This window comes from Ranitomeya imitator, chromosome 4, assembly GCF_032444005.1.
Source record: "Ranitomeya imitator isolate aRanImi1 chromosome 4, aRanImi1.pri, whole genome shotgun sequence".
Taxonomy (NCBI): Eukaryota; Metazoa; Chordata; class Amphibia; order Anura; family Dendrobatidae; genus Ranitomeya; species Ranitomeya imitator.
The window spans coordinates 228,985,187-229,005,596 of record NC_091285.1 but is presented as its reverse complement, the minus strand read 5'-3'; positions in this window follow the sequence as shown (position 1 = coordinate 229,005,596).

Sequence of the window (20,410 nt, the reverse complement as noted above, 5' to 3'; positions counted from 1 at the left end):
TCAAAAACGTCTGAACTAAGCCTAAGAGGGAGAGGAAATTTTCGGTCTGGGGTTAAATATTTGGCCTTACAGGCCAGTCATTAACCTGCAAAGGATGTACCTTGACATATTTCCAAGCAAAACCCGTTTTGGTTTCGTTTTCATGTGTTTTTTGTGGCACCGGGAAAAATGGCATGAATCTCGGAAAAAAATGATTAAAGCTGTGAACTAGTTGTCAGGAATGCTTCCAGGGGCGATCCCCATGAGGGCCCTGTGTCACCGTCCCCATAAACCAGATGGGATCTATTACTAATATTACCATGGATGGAGGCAAGGAAGATTTTCTACAAGACAAATATTTCTAATGATACCTGTGGCCTGCTGGAGTAAGTAACGGAGCCAGCGACTTTGTGCTCTGTCACAACTCTTAATATTATGAGTGTCTTGAGAACACTGTTTCTGTTAACAGCATAGCAAACAACGCAGCCCATGACCAGTCAGGCCCTTCTGGCATTTGCCAGAATGGCCAGATGGCCAGTCCGGCCCTGTTTCTAGGACCAGATCCTGGATGTTTTTATGAATGGGAAACACCTGCTTCTTCTAAGCACGGAAACCCCCAAACATTTCTTCCTGTACCGTTTGGGCTGTCTTCTCCTCAATCTCCTCCTTACTGCTGTGAGGCGTTCCTCTATATTCCCTAAGGAGAATTGATATGTCTCCTGCTGGGAAACCTCTGGGTCCAGGACTAATTTGCCTTCTTCCAGTGGCTCATCTGGAATCGACGTTTCCTCCTGAGAGTCCCCATTCCCTTTTTCCTCTAGATTAAGCTTCCTCCTCTTAGCTTCCGGAGAGACACTGGGAGAGGATGTGGGCTGGGAAAAAGTGGCCAGGGAGGTTTTAATCTCTTCTTGAATTATGCCCTTAATTTCTTCCATCAAGGATGGTTGTTCTTTCATGATGACTTTGTCTGTACACTCTTTGCTTAATGTTTTCTTATGCAAAGAGGCCAATTTTTTTGTACAGACTGCACATCTCCATGAAGTCTTGGACTTTCCTCCTTGTGCAGGTTCCTTGTCCCCCTACAAGAAAGGAGAGATAAAAAAGAAGGAATAATAAGACTCTAAACCTGCATGCAGGGAATGGACACCCAGTGCCAGAGCACTTACTGGGATCGGGAGGGGGCTGGGATCTGCAGATGCAGAGTGATAGGAACCTGACTTTTCCATGCTGTTTTACCACACAATGGTCCTACCTTAGATGTCTTCCATGTCTGGGGCTTTATGTGGGTGACCAGACCCCAGCCCCTGTCCTCTGATTGAGGACCTCCTCCATCTGATGTCCAGGTGTAGGGGGGTGGGGAGGCCCACCAACATTATATGTGCTGTAATGCGGCCATGCGTTCCAGCTTGGAAAGCAAAATTCCTCCTGCATGCTGAAGCCGGCCAGCATGTGACGTCCTGCAGCCGGCTTCAGCACCCCAAGTCTTTACGCGTGCGCACCCAGTGTGACACGCTGCTCCACAACACCAGAGAAGGAGAGAGGCTGGAGAGGCCTCCAGCCAAAGAATCCCCCAGACCTTACCCGAAGGTGCGGACTGGAGGGGGGTCCCGAGTCCAATGGAGATGGAAGCAGCTCTCGAGGTGGAGAGGTAATCTGCTCCCCTGCTGCCCGGCCATATTCTCTTTACCCCAGGTGACAATTGCCGCCCCAGTACACCGTGGATGACCTCTTCATCCCTAGTAGGGATGGGAAAGAACACTGAGGTGAGGATATGGGAGGTGTTATTTAACCTTTTTGTCATTTCCTGTCCCTATTAGGGAAGGGGTAGCATCCTCCAGGTGTGCTGTCATGGCGGGTTACTAGAGAAAACAATATTACTATGAACTCTGTTATTTAAATGCACTTTTGCTTTTAACTTAATTACAGCAGGGTTTCTGCTCATTTTCTTTCTTGTAGGTTTTGAACTTTTAAGGTGCTGGACGCCAGACCTCGTTCCAACCCATTCTGCAGAAATGCCAGGATTGCCATAATTGGGACTCCATCTTGGATTCTCACCTCTGAAGTGGATAGGATTTTCCACCAGGTTTTACAGTAAGCTCTAGTGGTGACAATTTTCCTACTCTTGAGCATGGTGGAAACCAAGTGTGGGGAAAAACGTCTGTCCCTCAACAGCGCCCTTTCAAATTCCATGCTGTTAAGTGTAGGTTCGCTGTCTGAGGGTGAAACACCGGTCCCTGAGAAAGGAGGTCCGGTATTTCTTGTAAAAGCCAAAGATGAGTGATAGACATCATCCTCAACCAGGAGAACCAAGTTCTTGGCCAAAAGGGGGGTATCAATATTATTCTTGCCCTGTCCTCCCTAATCTGCCTTAGGACCGCTGGGATGAGAACAATTGGAGGAAATGCATGGGCCAGGCTCTGATTCCATGGGATCTTAAAGGCATCCAAAGCCTGAGAGTTCCCACTGGGATCAAGGGAGCAAAAGGAGTCTACCTTTGTGTTGTCGATATTGGCAAAAATATCTATGACTGGGAGACCCCACATTTCCACAATCTGTTTGAAAACAGTCTCCTTTAGTGCCCGATCGTCCTATCTCAACTGAGTGGGGCTCAAAAAGTCTGCTCTGTGATTCTTTACCCCCAAATGTGTAGTGCCGACAGGGATAGGAGATTGATTTCCACCAACCTTAGAAACGGAGATGTGTTCATCAGAGCCCATGGCCTGGATCCCCCCTGATGGTTCGAATAGGCCACCACCACCTGAATGTCCGTAAATATTCGTACATGCTGACCTTGAAGGATATCCAGGAATTCTAACAGGACATAACTCACTGCCAGGAGCTCCTTTGATTTGAGGATACCTCAAGCTCCCGCCTCATCCAGATCCCCTGAGTAACTTTGTTATCCAGGAGAGGCCCCATCCAGTGGAGCATGTGTCCGTGGTAATTACTGGGGACACTTTTGTTACCCAAGGCACCCCTTTGGTTAGATTGTTCATGTCTTCCCACCAACTCAGAGAATGAATAGTGGCCCACGATAGAGTCATGCGCTCTTCCAAGTGACCTTTTAGAGAGATTTATTTTTTTTAAATGTCCCACTGGACATCCCTGGTGTGTATTTGGGCCCACTGGACTGCTTTCAGACAAGCGGTAAGGGAACCTTGCAGGGACATTGCCTTCCTCAAAGTCATGGATGGGTTTTGTGAAGCTTTCAATACCTGACTCATAAGTTTCCCCCTTTTTCTACTGGGAGGCGGCATTCTCATTTCCGGGAGTCCAATACCAGTCGTAGGAACTATTGTACAGTCTTTGTCCTTTTACTTTATCCTATCTGTTGTTTGCTTCACAATAAAATAACATATGTTCACAGTTGCAGGCATGTTCTTTATATGAACTGATGCAAACCCTCAAAAAAATCTAATCAGTGAAATCCTAGGTGGTGATTTAGCAAAGCACGAAAAATGTCAAAGGGGAGTAAAGGGAAGTAAACTTTCACAAGTATATATTATACTGTACATATATATACATACATATGAATATACACACACACATATATACATATGCACATATACTACTCTTTTTTTCCCAACCCAAAACTGCTGCTACCTCCAGTCTGGTCTTTGTAGGCAGCCTGTCATTGCCTTCAATCGCCATCTTCAGTGCTTCAGGTGTTCTCTGCGCTCTAGTCTTCTCTTTTGGCATTTTTAAATTTTTTGGCACTGACTTGGTCTTTTAACCCCTTACCGGCATCGGACGTACTATACCGTCCGATGCCGGCTCCCCTGCTTTGATGCAGGGCTCCGCGGTGAGCCCGCACCAAAGCCGGGACATGTCAGCTGTTTTGAACAGCTGACATGTTCCCGTAATAGGCGCGGGCAGAATCGCGATCTGCCCGCACCTATTAACTAGTTAAATGCCGCTGTCAAACGCAGACAGCGGCATTTAACTACCGCTTCCGGCCGGGCGGCCGGAAATGACGTCATCGCCGACCCCCGTCACATGTCCGGGGGTCGGCGATGCGTCTCCATTGTAGCCATAGAGGTCCTTGAGACCTCTATGGTTACTGATTGCCCGTCGCTGTGAGCGCCACCCTGTGGTCGGCGCTCACAGCACACGTGCAATTCTGCTACATAGCAGCGATCAGCAGATCGCTGCTATGTAGCAGAGCCGATCGTGCTGTGCCTGCTTCTAGCCTCCCATGGAGGCTATTGAAGCATGGCAAAAGTTAAAAAAAAAAGTTTAAAAAAATGTGAAAAAAATAAAAAAAACATAAAAGTTTAAATCACCCCCCTTTCGCCCCAATCAAAATAAATCAATAAAAAAAATATCAAATCTACGCATATTTGGTATCGCCGCGCTCAGAATTGCCCGATCTATCAAATAAAAAAAAGTATTAACCTGATCGCTAAACAGCGTAGCGGGAAAAAAACTCGAAACGCCAGAATTAAGTTTTTTTGGTCGCCGCGACATTGCATTAAAATGCAATAACGGGCGATCAAAAGAACGTATCTGCACCGAAATGCTATCATTAAAAACGTCATCTCGGCACGCAAAAAATAAGCCCTCAACCGACCCCAGATCACGAAAAATGGAGACGCTACGAGTATCGGAAAATGGCGCAATTTTTTTTTTTTTTTTTTAGCAAAGTTTGGAATTTTTTTTCACCACTTAGATAAAAAATAACCTAGTCATGTTTGGTGTCTATGAACTCGTAATGACCTGGAGAATCATAATGGCAGGTCATTTTTAGCATTTAGTGAACCTAGCAAAAAAGCCAAACAAAAAACCAATGTGGGATTGCACTTTTTTTGCAATTTCACCGCACTTGGAATTTTTTTCCCGTTTTCTAGTACACGACATGCTAAAACCAATGATGCCGTTCAAAAGTACAACTCGTCCCGCAAAAAATAAGCCCTCACATGGCCAAATTGACGGAAAAATAAAAAAGTTATGGCTCTGGGAAGGAGGGGAGCGAAAAACGAACACGGAAAAACGAAAAATCCCCTGGTCATGAAGGGGTTAACTTACATGATGTCATACTGTATATGTCATAGTTTAGAGTAGATCAAACTAGAAGAGGCGGCAATATGCCTGGTGAGAGTTCCAAATTGGAGGCCGCAACATGTTATGGCCAGAGAGAGGTGAGCGAGAGAGGTGAGTGTTCATTTTTTTGTTAACTTTTAGTTTATAATGTATTATAAGAAAAAAATTCATCTACCATCAAAGAACTTATATGTATTTAACCTGCCAGTCAATTTCTATCAAATATACTAAATTTGACTTTCAGGAGATTGGCTCCTATTTAATCGTTATGTATGAAATCCTTTCTGGCAGTGCTCAGACTACTTCACTCCCCACCAATCTTTAGCTCTATGAGTCTCTCTATGTTCCTCTATTCAGTTGGTTATAGAATAGGCGAGTCCATATAATAATCAACTGTAGTTCTAAAATGCAAACTTAAATTAAATCAACTGTATCTATGTGTGCTTTACTTCTGACTGCTTTCTACAGTTTCCTGCTTATAAGACCTGACAAGGATAGGCCTATCACAAGCAGGAGGCAGTGACACAGGCTGAAGCTGCTTCACATAAAATACATTGAGAATCTGCAAATGTGATTTAGGAGACCATGTCAAATGTTACCAGTTACCATGTGCTGCCATTTCATAGTACTCTCAGTAAAGTGCAACGTGAGAGGCAACATAGAAAGTGCAGGCTGCATTGGTGGAGCCATATAAAGATAAATAAGGGCAAAAATGTCAGGACCCAGAATTGGCATGTCTACGAGGAAGGTAAACACACTTTGTACACAAGAGTTTTTCCATTTTTCTTTACTAAAATTTTATGCTACTCTACTTTGACAAAAAATGAAGTACAGATTCTACACATGTACATTATAAAATATAAAATTACCAAAATTATTTCTACTAACCCCAATGCTGCCTCTTCGCTGCTGATTCTATTTCTAGCTGACATGTCTGCAGCGGCCAAATCATTGCTATAGGAGCATTAACTCAGCAAGCAGACACTGGGATTAGGGTTTTGTGTCATATGCCTCGATATGAGCCAAGTAATTGGCTGCAGTAGTCATAAGCTGGAGATGACACATTACTGCTGCAGCCATATCAATAAAGATTGGAGACATGAGGAGAAAAGAGTCTGGTAAGAAAGGTTGATTTTAATATAAATCTATAATTTTTACCTAATCAATATGAGACATGATTAGCTTATCTCTTTAAAAAAAAAATCTTGAACACTACTTACAGCTTTAACATTTTTTTTTGCTTTATCTTTTACTTAATTATTTTAACTTCTAAATATATCTTATTATAAACTAATAAAAGATTATATACACACACAGAAAATATGTATAAAGATGAGTACTAACTGATAGCTATTAAAGTTCATAGCCCATCTGTGCGATTTTTAAAACCCTTGATGTTAGCCAGTTACATAATTAAAAAAAACTAATATCCTCTATCCGAGATGAAATAACTGACCTTAAAACATAGCAATGCATGGGAGAATACCATGACCCTTCCTGAAACGGAAACTTAATGAGTTGCCAGTGTCAACAGTATCCGAATCTATGAAATCTCTTGTTCCAGCTAATATAATAACCAACAGTAGTCCAAATCAAACAAATCGTCAAGGGAGATTTGGAGTTCACATGTAGGGAGGGTGTTTGTTAAAAAGCAGTGATAAGCTGTGGAATACAAATGTCCAACTATGGAAAGACTTGAGAAGTTTTGAAATAAAAATATTTTATGCTTAGTCCTGTATAGAGTATAGACTGAATATTCTTTATATTATAATCATTGAATTGTCAAATGGCATTTACATAATTGAATTTAGTTTATACCTAAAGGTACCTTCACACTGAACGATATCGCTAGCGATCTGTGACGTTGCAGCGTCCTGGCTAGCGATATCGTTCAGTTTGACACGCAGCAGCGATCAGGATCCTGCTGTGATGTCGTTGGTCGCTGCAGAAAGTCCAGAACTTTATTTCATCGCTGGACTCCCTGCAGACATCGCTGAATCGGCGTGTGTGATGCCAATTCAGCGATGTCTTCACTGGTAACCAGGGTAAACATCGGGTTACTAAGCGCAGGGCCGCGCTTAGTAACCCGATGTTTACCCTGGTTACCAGCGTAAACGTAAAAAAACCAAACACTACATACTTACCTTCTGCTGTCTGTCCCCGGCGCTGTGCTTCTGTGCACTGGCTGTGAGCGCCGGCCAGCCGGAAAGCACAGCGGTGACGTCACCGCTCTGCTTTCCGGCCGCTGTGCTCACAGTCAGTGCAGGAAAGCACAGCGCCGGGGACAGACAGCAGAAGGTAAGTATGTAGTGTTTGTTTTTTTTACATTTACGCTGGTAACCAGGGTAAACATTGGGTTACTAAGCGCGGCCCTGCGCTTAGCAACCCGATGTTTACCCTGGTTACCAGGGGACTTCGGGATTGTTGGTCGCTGGAGAGCTGTCTGTGTGACAGCTCTCCAGCGACCAAACAGCGACGCTGCAGCTATCGACATCATTGTCGGTATCGCTGCAGCATCGCTGAGTGTGAAGGTACCTTAACTGTAGCTTGGGTAATTGCACAGTATTTACAGTATTTACAGTTTGAATTGATTCCTCAAAACACTGTTAATGAATTTATATGGAATTAATAAAACAAACCGGTTTGAAAATGTTTCTGTGCTCTCTGGAATTAAGACACACATTGCAGTAGGTAAAATTGCAGTCCACTTACTCCTTCCTCAGGATAACCATACAAAAATAGACTATTTTTGTATGGTTCCGACACGTAATAGAAAAGGCTGACAGCACGCACTAAGTATAGACACCCACTCTCCATCCAAGCAACCCACTTGGAGAAGTAACAAGAGTCAGGGTAAATGAGAACAGCGCCCAATCCAGGTGTAGAATTTCAAAGACACTTTATTCAACCATACAGAGCATACAAAGCATGCAACGTTTTGACCTCCTGTAGGTCTTTATCAAGTATACAAAATGTCTCAAATCGCTGGCTTAAGCAGTGTATAAACACAATATGCACCAATCACAACACAAGCCCAGCCTATAAATACATTTTGCATAAATTATACATAAAAAAATCACAAAAAATATAAATAATATATCTCCATGACCAGCAGTGTATATAAACAATGTATTCACTGGAAGACTATATTGTAAATGTTAGTTGTATAATTATACATACACAGTCAGTAAGGAATTGACATCCCCATTTCCATAGGGACCAAAAAACAATAAGAAAAAAGTATGAGGAGGGAAAAGATGCGGAGGAAACCATGCACATGTTTCCATGTTGTTATCAAGATCCAATCCGGATCACCCATCATGAAAGCGCCAGAATGATGAGTCACATATAAGCCTATCCTAGGCATCTATACAACATTAGTCATGTCAGTGAATACCCCGGAGCCAACCAAAAGATGTGTCACAATTCAACGAAGCCTGAATACCGTGCACACCCACGCCCAACACCACCAGGGAACGGTCACCTGACAAAGCACATGACCAAACCTAGTATGACACATGGGCATGTGCACCCAGCACCCAGAGACGAGTCACAGCCAGGGCGTAAGAAGCCATATCCATGGCAACAGGATCACCTTATACTAAAGAGGGAATTCCTCAAGGTAACGCACTGACCCGATCATGTAAACAACCCCTTGTATGCATGAGCTCTAGGTATAGAGCTCAAATGCAACAAAGACTAAGGCTTTAGACACATCCATAGTAACAAAACCTCCCCATAATTAGGAAAAATACCTACTCCAGACTAATCAAAGCATAAATAAACAGCCTATACCAAAGTGCATGTGATATAAACCCATATGTAAAAACAACCTAGTCCAAAAAAAAAGGTGGGGGAGGAATAATAAAGGCTACATACAGATAATGAAAAGGAATGAAAAAGAAGAACCAGAGGGCAAAGTGAGGATATATCAATAATGTAACGGATCATATTTATAATGAATCTCCAATCTGAATCTTCAAACGATCCCAGTCCCCAAGATCTCTGGTTGTTCCCATTCATATTAAGAGCCATTGGAAAAAAAGAGCCAAAAAAGAAAAATAAGTGATTAAATACAAACTGATGCATAAAAACCACCAAAGGAGACAAGGGGATATCCTATGTTAAATATATATGTAAATTATATTCAATACCAAGTCCCCTGGGTTGTAAAGTACCCAGTACCGAAATCCATCTCAGCTTCTTTTTCTTCTATATTTTCAACCTATCCGCTCCTCTCCTTTGTGCATGAACACTGTCAATAACTGTAATCTTAGCTGATTCACCAAATGTCTCTTATCAGAAAAATGTTTGGGAACTGGTAATTCTGAAAAACCCATTCTAATGGTACTTTTGTGCTTGATAATACGGGCTTTAATCTCCATCATGGTCTCACCTACATATACCAACCCACAAGGACATGCAATCATATATATGACAAATCTAGACACACATGCGTATCTCTCAGTGAAAATTTTTTAACTGTATGTGGGTAGTAGAAAGAATCATCTTTTAGCATGATACTACAACATGCACAACCCAGTTAGGGAAAATTACCATGTCTGGTAGTGCATAATATTTTTTGTAGCAAGATTTTTGAGGTACCAAAATCAGATCTCACTAATCTATCCCTTATATTATGGCCTTGTCTAAAGGATAAAATTGGTTGATAGGCAAACTCTGGAATAAATGGCAGACCCTGATGTAATAGCGGCCAATGTTTTCATACCTTCAATTTTTTTACTCTCTGGGCAGAATGTAGACACAAATGGAATCAGTTTTTTGGTCCATCTTGAAGATGTATTAATGATATTTTATTTGTTATTTTTTGTGATTTGTATGTATAATTTATGTAAATTATGTAAAATGTGTTTATAGGCTGGGCTTGTGCTGTGATTGGTGCAGACTGTGTTTCCACACTACTTAAGCCAGCCATTTGAGTCATTTTGTATACTTGATAAAGACCTACTGGAGGTCGAAACATTGTTTGATTTGTATGCTCTATATGGTGGAATAAAGTTCCTCTGAAATTCCACACCTGGGTTGGGCGCTGTTCTCATTTACCCTGACTATTTTTTGTATGGTTACCCTAAGGAAACAGTCAGTGGAATCTGAAACACGTTGTCCATAAACCTGAAATGACTAGAGACCTCACCGTCTGAAACAAGTCTGCTAGACCATTTTTCTATTTTCATATTCCTGCTACACTGCTGGTTTCCCTGGCTTTGGATTCCTCAATGGGTGACCTGACTTCTTTTGGACTTTTTTCTTACTTATAGAGGAATAGAAGATAGTAGTGTACTTAAGACTATACCAAGACACTTCAACACAAGGGTATAAATAGGGGTTTAAAAATAAAAGTAATTGATCAAGTGGTTTTATGCACATGCAGAAAGGAGAGTGATTTCTGATCTGAGCATGCTTGCTCAGACTACTGTCACTCATCGAGATGTAGCTCCATCCACCAATGATGTGCCCTGCTCTGTTCGTCTGATTCCGGTTCCAAGATGGCAAGTAGCAGAGCCAGAATCAAATCTGAAGGTTATATGATCCACTGATATACAGATCCCCATACACAGTATGGGCCCACAGTTCCCTCATACATAGTATGATGTTCTCGCTGCTCTCAAAAAACAGAGTATAATGCCCCTCACAATAGTCCTCACACTATTTGATGGCCACCAAACTGTATAATGACCCTCACACTATGATGGCAACCTTTGTAGTCACCACACTGTATTATGGCCCTCACAATTGTAGTGAAATCTCCATCAGAGGGAGCTGGTGAGGGAAGAGAGGTTAAACACTTAAGCTTAGTAACACAGAGCTCAGGCACAGGTGTCACTGGTAATGAGAGAAGTCAGACGAGCCAAAGTCATACACAGAGATATCGGCACTGTACACACGGGCAGTCAGGAGAATAGTCAGGGACACAAAAGAAATCAGAGCTTACCAGGAACGTGGTAACGTGAGACATAAGACAAATTCGGAGTACAAGTCAAAGTCGGAACCAGGAGGGGAGCATGGTGTCAGAGACAGAAAACAAGAGGCGAAGTCCAGAAATCAGATCGAGTCATACACAGGTAAAGGCAGTCAGAGACACAAGGATCACCAAAATCAGAATACAGGTTAGGGGCTCAAGCTGGGAAGCATGAACTATCACTAACACCAGTCAGCAGGCTGTGAGGGACTTAAACAGCCCAGCCAGCTCAAGAACGAGGCTGAGGAAATTAACCCCTGCATGACCAGTCCCAAGAGAGGAAAGATGAAAATAAACTCTGGACTGGACCATGACAGTACCCCCCTCTCAATGGGGGGCCACCGGACACCCAAGCTTCCCTGGATGACGAGAGTGAAAGGCGGGGACCAAGCGATCAGCATGGACCGAATGCGCGGTCACCCATGACCAGTCCTCAAGACTGTAACCTTTCCAGTGGACCAAGTACTGAAGTGAACGGCGGAGCATACGAGAATCCACCACCTGTTCCACCTCGTACTCGGTCTGGCCATCTACCACAACAGGCAGCGGGTGCGAGGAAGATTCCCCAGAGGAGGGCACCGACGGCTTCAGAAGTGCCTTATGGAACACATTGGGGATCCGCAAAGACAGAGGCAAACGCAGACGAAAGGCCACAGGATTAATAACCTCTAAAATTTCATACGGACCAATAAACTTGGGGCCCACCTTAGCAGAGGGAATTCTCAGCTTTATATTTTTGCTGGATAACCATACCTTATCCCTCACCTGATAAGCTGGCCCCACAGAATGTCGTTTATCCAAAAAAAACAAAAGAAATCCGAGCCCACCGGGAACGTGGTAACCAAAACATGAGACGTAAGACAAAATCGGGGTACAAGCCAAAGTCGGAACCAGGAGGGGAGCATGGTGTCAGAGACAGAAAACAAGAGGCGAAGTCCAGAGATCAGATCGAGTCATACACGGGTAAAGGCAGTCAGAGACACAAGGATCACCAAAATCAGAATACAGGTTAGGGGCTCAAGCTGGGAAGCATGAACTATCACTAACACCAGTCAGCAGGCTGTGAGGGACTGAAATAGGCCAGCTAGCTCAAGAACGAGGCTGAGGAAATTAACCCCTGCATGACCAGTCCCAAGAGAGGAAAGATGAAAATAAACTCCGGACTGGACCATGACAACAATAGTCCTGAAGTTGTAAATCGGCTCTCCATACTGTATGAGGACTCCCATTATAGTCTCTATTCTATTAGATGGTCCCTGTTATGGACCTGGTGGTTAAGAGCACCCGGAACGACCTGATGGTTAAACTCACACAGGACAAGCTCTGGGAAGTGGGAACTCTGCTGACCGCAACCCCTAATCCTATCACACAACTAGAAATAGCCGTGGAGCGTACCTAACACAACCTAGATGCCTCTTCACAGCCTAAGAGCTAACTAGTCCTAAAGATAGAAAATAAAGCCTACCTTGCCTCAGAGAAATTCCCCAAAGGAAAAGGCAGCCCCCCACATATATTGACTGTGAGTTAAGATGAAAGTCACAAACACAGAGATGAAACAGGTTTCAGCAAAGGGAGGCCAGACTTACTAAACAGACTGAGGATTGAAAAGGTATCTTTGCGGTCAGCACAAAAAACTGCAAAAAAACCACGCAGAGTGTGCAAAAAGACCTCCGCACCGACTCACGGTGCGGAGGTACCACTCTGCGTCCCAGAGCTTCCAGCTAGCAAGGCAAAATCATGATAGCCAACTGGACAAGGAAACAATGAACAAATAATTAACTAGCAGGAACTTAGCTTCTGCTGGAGTAGACAGGTCACCAGAAAGATATAAGAGCAAACTGAACCAGTACAAGAACATTGACAGCTGGCATGGAGTAACGATCTGAGTGGAGTTAAATAGAACAGCCAGCCAAAGAATAAACTACGTCACCTGTGGAAGGAACCTCAGAAGCAGCAGCTCCACTCACAGCCACCAGAGGGAGTCCATGGACAAAACTCGCCGAAGTACCATTCATGACCACAGGAGGGAGTTCAAAAACAGAATTCACAACAGGTCCCTAAATAAGACCCGATACTTTATGATGGCCCCCACACTTTGTGGGATCCCACGGTAGCATCTAAAGTGTAACTGTCTGAGGGTTCACCACAAAGTATGATGCACCCATATTCACACAAAATTTTAAAACAAAAAATGTCATATACTTGCCTAATCCAGGATCCTGACGAGTCCATCAAGCAGGCCAGTGCATTGATGTCCCTGTACTACCATGGCAGAATGATGCAATGGCCGAAGCGCCGGCGCACTCGCAGGTTTTCAGAGTCCAGAAGCTTAGTGATGACTTCACCATGCCGGGACTCTCACCTTGGTGTGCGGTGGCAGGGCCTTGACCATTGCATCATCCTGCCATGGCTGTGAGTGGTAGTACAGGGAGATAGTCTGCTCTACCACAAACCTTAACTGTATTAGTACTGTGCACGCTGATACAGTTAAGTGTAATGTAGCTCCAAGTGGGCACCCTCTGCCTATCCAGTAGCTAGGCTACTGCGGTTCTTGTGGTCTCACATGTAAGAGAATGTGAGTCGTGGTCTTGATATCTGTAGACAACTTGAGCAGCAAATATCAGCTGTGATAGGCAATAGATGAATTATCTATACATTCACTTTGCATCGGCAAACTGCAATTAATGAATTAATGAACTCTACTATTGCTGTAAACATAAAAATTAGAAGGTAATTTGACCAAAGATTGCAAAAGCTATCCAACCACATCAAGGTGTACCTAAATATGGATGGTTCTTCTTACTAACTAGATGGTGGCCCGATTCTAACGCATCGGGTATTCTAGAATATGCATGTCCACATAGTATATTGCACAGCCCACGTAGTATATTGCCCAGTGACGTAGTATATTGCCGAGCCATGTAGTATATTGCCCAGCCACGTAGCATATTGCCCAGTGATGTAGTATATTGCCTAGTGACATAGTATATTGCCCAGTGACGTAGTATATTGCCCAGTGATGTAGTATATTGCCTAGTGACGTAGTATATTGCCCAGTGACGTAGTATATTGCCCAGTGACGTAGTATATTGCCCAGTGATGTAATATATTGCCAAGCCACGTACTATATTGCCCAGCCACGTACTATATTGCCCAGCCACGTAGTATATTGCCCAGCCACGTAGCATATTGCCCAGTGATGTAGTATATTGCCTAGTGATGTAGTATATTGCCCAGTGACGTAGTATATTGCGCAGCCACGTAGTATATTGCCCAACCACATAGTATATTGCCAAGTCACGTAGTATATTGCCCAGCCCACGTAGTATATTGCCCAGTTACGTAGTATATTGCCGAGCTACATAGTATATTGCACAGCCCACGTAGTATATTGCCCATATATAATAATATATTATAATTGTAATATATTGGCCAGCCACATAGTATATTGCCTAGTGACGTAGTATATTACCCAGCCACATAGTATATTGCCCAGTTACGTAGTATATTGCCTAGTGACGTAGTATATTGCGCAGCCACGTAGTATATTGCCCAGCCACATAGTATATTGCCCAGTTACATAGTATATTGCCTAGTGACGTAGTATATTGTGCAGCCACGTAGTATATTGCCCAGCCACATAGTATATTGCCTAGTGACGTAGTATATTGCGCAGCCACATAGTATATTGCGCAGCCACGTAGTATATTGCCCAGTGACGTAGTATATTGCCCAGTGACGTAGTATACAGCACAGAGCCACGTAGTATATTGCCCAGTGACGTAGTATATTGCCCAGCCACATAGTATATTGCCCAGCCACATAGTATATTGCCCAGTTTCGTAGTATACAGCACAGAGCCACGTAGTATATTGCACAGCGAAGTAGTATACAGCACAGAGCCACGTAGTATATTGCCCAGTGACGTAGTATATTACCCAGTGACGTAGTATATTGCCCAGTGACGTAGTATACAGCACAGAGCCACGTAGTATATTGCCCAGTGACGTAGTATATTGCCCAGCCACATAGTATATTGCCCAGCCACATAGTATATTGCCCAGTTTCGTAGTATACAGCACAGAGCCACGTAGTATATTGCACAGCGAAGTAGTATACAGCACAGAGCCACGTAGTATATTGCCCAGTGACGTAGTATATTGCCCAGTGACGTAGTATATTGCCCAGTGACGTAGTATACAGCACAGAGCCACGTAGTATATTGCCCAGTGACGTAGTATATTGCCCAGCCACATAGTATATTGCCCAGCCACATAGTATATTGCCCAGTTTCGTAGTATACAGCACAGAGCCACGTAGTATATTGCACAGCGAAGTAGTATACAGCACAGAGCCACGTAGTATATTGGCCAGTCATGTAGTATATTGCCCAGCCACGTAGTATATTGCCCAGTGACGTAGCATACAGCACAGAGCCACGTAGTATATTGCCCAGTGACGTAGTATATTGCCCAGTGACGTAGTATATTGCCCAGTGACGTAGTATACAGCACAGAGCCACGTAGTATATTGCCCAGTGACGTAGTATATTTCCCAGCCACGTAGTATCTTGCCCAGCCACATAGTATATTGCCCAGTTACGTAGTATACAGCACAGAGCCACGTAGTATATTGCACAGCGAAGTAGTATACAGCACAGAGCCTTGTAGTATATTGGCCAGTCATGTAGTATATTGCCCAGCCACGTAGTATATTGCCCTGTGACGTAGCATACAGCACAGAGCCACGTAGTATATTGCCCAGTGACGTAGTATATTGCCCAGTGACATAGTATATTGCCCAGTGATGTAGTATACAGCACAGAGCCACGTAGTATATTGCCCAGTGACGTAGTATATTGCCCAGCCACGTAGTATATTGCCCAGCCACATAGTATATTGCCCAGTTACGTAGTATACAGCACAGAGCCACGTAGTATATTGCACAGCGAAGAAGTATACAGCACAGAGCCACGTAGTATATTGGCCAGTCATGTAGTATATTGCCCAGTGACGTAGTATATTGCCCAGTGACGTAGTATACAGCACAGAGCCACGTAGTATATTGGCCAGTCACGTAGTATATTGCCCAGCTACGTAGTATATTGCCCAGCCAGGTTTGTCACAGGTGAAAAAATTAAAAATAAACATATACTCACCTTTCCAAGGGAGCCCTTGTAGTCCACGGCAGGTTCCGGTCCCAGGGTTGGTATTAGCGCAGGACCTGTGATGATGTCGCGGTCATATGACAATGACGTCATGGCAGGTCTTTGTAGCACAGGCGAGCAGGGCCTGTGATGACGTCATGGTCACATGACCGTGACGTCATGGCAGGTCCTTCTGCCACCGGAACCTGCATCGGAAGATGGCGGCCGGCGCGAGCTGCAATGGAGGGTGAGTATAGCAGGGTTTTTATTTTATTATTATTTTTAACATTACATTTTTTTACTATTGATGCCGCATAGGCAGCGTCAATAGTAAAAAGTTGGGGACACACAGGGTTAATAGCGGCAGTAACGGAGAGCGTTACCCGCAGCATAACGCGGTCTGTTACCGCCGGCATTAATCCTGTGTTAGCGGTGACCAGAGGGGAGTATGCGGGCGACAGGCACTGACTGCGGGGAGTAAGGAGTGGCCATTTTCTTCTGGACTGTGCCCGTCACTGATTGGTCGCGGCAGCCATAACAGGCAGCTGGCGAGACCAATCAGCGAATGAATAACAGTGACAGAAGGACAGACAGACATACGGAAGTGACCCTTAGACAATTATATATATAGCTCTCTTACTACTCCATGTGACAAGTCAGACCTCATCTAAATAGAGAAGAGTAGCACGAGTAGGTAGGAATTAAAGCCTTTGCTGGGAAAAATGTGTAGATAAGGTTGCAGAGCCCTGGAAAAGAGCCAACCTCCCCAATGTATACTAAAAAAAAAATAGGTCCTGCACACCTTCAGTATTAAATTATTTTAAACGTGCACAAATACGCTATGTAGCCTACATACAAACATAATAATTAGAAGAAAAAGGTCTGCTCTACTGAAAAAGTGATCCAAGAATTGCTTTGAAGTAAGGCCGGTTTCACATGTCCTGATATTTCCGGTACAGTAAAAAAACGGTACCGGTGATGTCAGTGTCCATTTGCGTAATACTTGCAGCACACGTGTGACAACCGCGTGCCGCCCATGTGCCGCATCAGTACCGCACGCACCAGCGCCTGAGAAGCAGCGGTACAGTAAGCGCTGTTCAATTGCGCTGAAAATGTCACTCATCATTCTGCCAGCGATCAGCGTGAGCAGGGGAGAATGATGACAGTTATATTCAAGTGATAGCAGTGAAAGCAGGTGGTGGCTGATGGGGCTATTACTTACATCAGCCGTTACCTGCTGCTGCTAATAACAGTGTGAGCCGGAGGGGCTGAGTATTTATCACCCACCACCCACACTATAAATAAAAATATAAAAAATCTGGTGTGGGTTCTATGTATTGGTGTGGGTTCTGTGTATTTTCTATATCCAGCCAGGCAAAATTTACAGCTGGGGCAGAAACCCTCAGCAGACAAATACAGCAAGGCTGGTTATCAAGAATAAAGGGGTTCCTACGCTGTATTTTTTAATTATTTCAATAATTTAAAAAAAACAGCGTGGGGTCCTCCTCATTTTTGACAACCAGCCTTGCTAAAGCAAACAACTGGGGGCTGGTATTCTCAATCTGGTAAGACGCCATGGACATTGACCCCCCAGCATCCAACCCCAAAAAAGGCACATCTATTGAATGCACAAATTTTGCCACTTTGCTGGCTCTTCCCACTTGCCCTGGTGTGATGGCAAGTGAGGTAATATTTGTGAGGTTGATGTCAGCTTTGTATCAGCTGGCATCAAGATCACGTTAGTAATGGAGAGGCGTCTATAAAATGCCCCCATTCCTAACACCATAATAAGATTGTAATAAAGGCACAGCAAGAATAAAGTCCTATATTTAAAATAAAACTCCCCACTCTCTCTCTTGAAGCATGTCCGACTTCTCAGGAACAACATTGGATCAATTTTATTAACGATGATGCCCTTATAACGTTTACTGATTTTATAAAAGCTCAAGAATTCTATCATAAACTGTGCTAAAACAATGGAGTATATTCCAAATGTATCATAAATGTTAGACAGTTTATATCTGCTTCCAGGAGAATGGATTTTAAGAAAATTATTGAAGAATTATGCCATTTTTTTGTTACAAGATAGTTAATAAGGCAAATTTGCAGCTACGAGGTTGCAAAAATAGGATAATTAATCATGTCCAAGTGTGACATTTTTTCTTAAATTTGGCCCAATTTTTACCATGCCTGCAGTTTCACAAACTACTAAGTTATTATAATATTAGTAACTCTCGCCTACTTTTCATTGTGTGCATTGTGGCGTAGAGTAGAAAAATAACACTTTTTTCATCTTTCTGCTTGTAAAGTATAAGTTTTGAGTAATAGTCATATAATAGGGAATTTCTTCTACATGCATTTCTACATCACACTGTGCAGATAATAGTACTATTACAGGAAAGTATGTAAGCCATTTTTATCTTAAAGCTTGTGAACTAAAGTAGGTGTGAAAATATTCTGCCATCTAGTTTGAATGAGTTGCCTGCACACTATTAATTTTTATTTTAGAAGCTTTCCACCTGATACATACTCTCAGTGAAAGCTTGAGTGATGTATACCAGACAAGGGTTGCAATTACTCACTTCATTTTGTAAAATGATTTACCTGCCAAACTTTACTTGCAGGTCATTCTGAGTTGCTTGACAGTCATGCTATTAGGTAATAGGTAGTAAGGGAGTAAAGACATGAGAATTTTTCATTGCTATTATTTTTTTTTTCTAATGCTGTAAGGATCTGGCACATCAAAGCAGAAAAATAGTGTGCCAGCAATATGTTGATGCTGTACAAAGATCAGATATCATATTCTTGGATGCAGTATTTGAACGGGAATTTAAGCTATGATTTCCTATGTAAGCTTATACCCAGCTTGGATTATAGTTTATTAGCTCATAGTTTATTTGCTTATACTGCTCTGGCAAAAATTAAGAGACCACCACATCAAAACCCTGTCATGAGCAGCCCAATCTCCAGATCTGAACCCCATTGAAAACCTCTGGAATGTAATCAAGAGGATGATGGATAGTCACAATCCATCAAACAAGGAAGAACTGCTTACATTTTTGCACCAGAAGCAGTGTGAAAGACTGGTGGAAAGCATGCCAAGACGCATGACAGCTGTGATTAAAAATCATGGTTATTCCACAAAATATGGATTTCTGGACTCTTCCTGAGTTAAAACACTAGTATTGTTGTTTCTAAATGAATAGGACCTTGTTTTCTTTGCATTATTTGAGGTCTAAAAGCACTGTTTTTTTTATTTTTTTTTATTTTGACCATTTCTCCTTTTCAGAGAAAAAATACAAAATGTATTGCTTGGAAATTCAGAGACATGTTGTCAGAAGTTTATAGAATAAATGAACAATTTATATTTAACTAAAAAATATACCTATAAAGAGAAAAATCAGACAAACTGAACATTTTGCTGTTGTCTCTTACTCTTTGTCAGAGCTGTAGGCATCTGAAAATATTAGCACACTACATAGACCACATACTGTACTCTTGCTCTTACAAATGAACATTACCACTAAATTTCAAGCTTATTCCTTAGTCCTCACTCAACTGAACTTGCCATGTACAGTATGTGTAAAATTCAGACTCAGAGGGATAGGAAAGTCAGTACTTGAGATGAGCTAATACATTCAATTGGAATTGAATTCTAATTGAATTTTACAAAAATTCCCATTTGCCAAAATACGAATTTTTTTTTTGTAATTCACATTAACGCAGAATCAGCAAAATGGCAACTGTTGGCCATCATTTTTCGGGATCATAAAATACCATCAAAGTGTAAAAAAAAAATACAAGAAATGATTCACCATTCTGCATATTTCATTATCCAAAGATATATCACATTGACCAATAAGAAATTTGGATCTAAACCTAAGGACATAAGGCCTATTTACCACATGGCACCATTTCTGAATAAATCATCCAAGCCACAAGTGCCATTGCACCTATAGAATAATAAACATTAAGATAAAATGTGAATATTATTCATTTCCTTTAACTTCACACAACAAGTGCTCATTCATTCCCACTCCTCCACATACGGTGGATATGATAAGTATTCAGAGCCATTTGTTAAGTTCAAAAAAGTTCATTTTTTTACTCATTAATGTACACACTGCACCCTATCTTTACTGAAAAAAACAGAAATGTAGTATTTTTGCGAATTTGTTAAAAAAGAAAAACTGAAATGGAGCATGGTCATAAGTGTAACGAATGGAAACAGAGGTACAGAAGTTGAAGTTTACATTTGTTTTTAT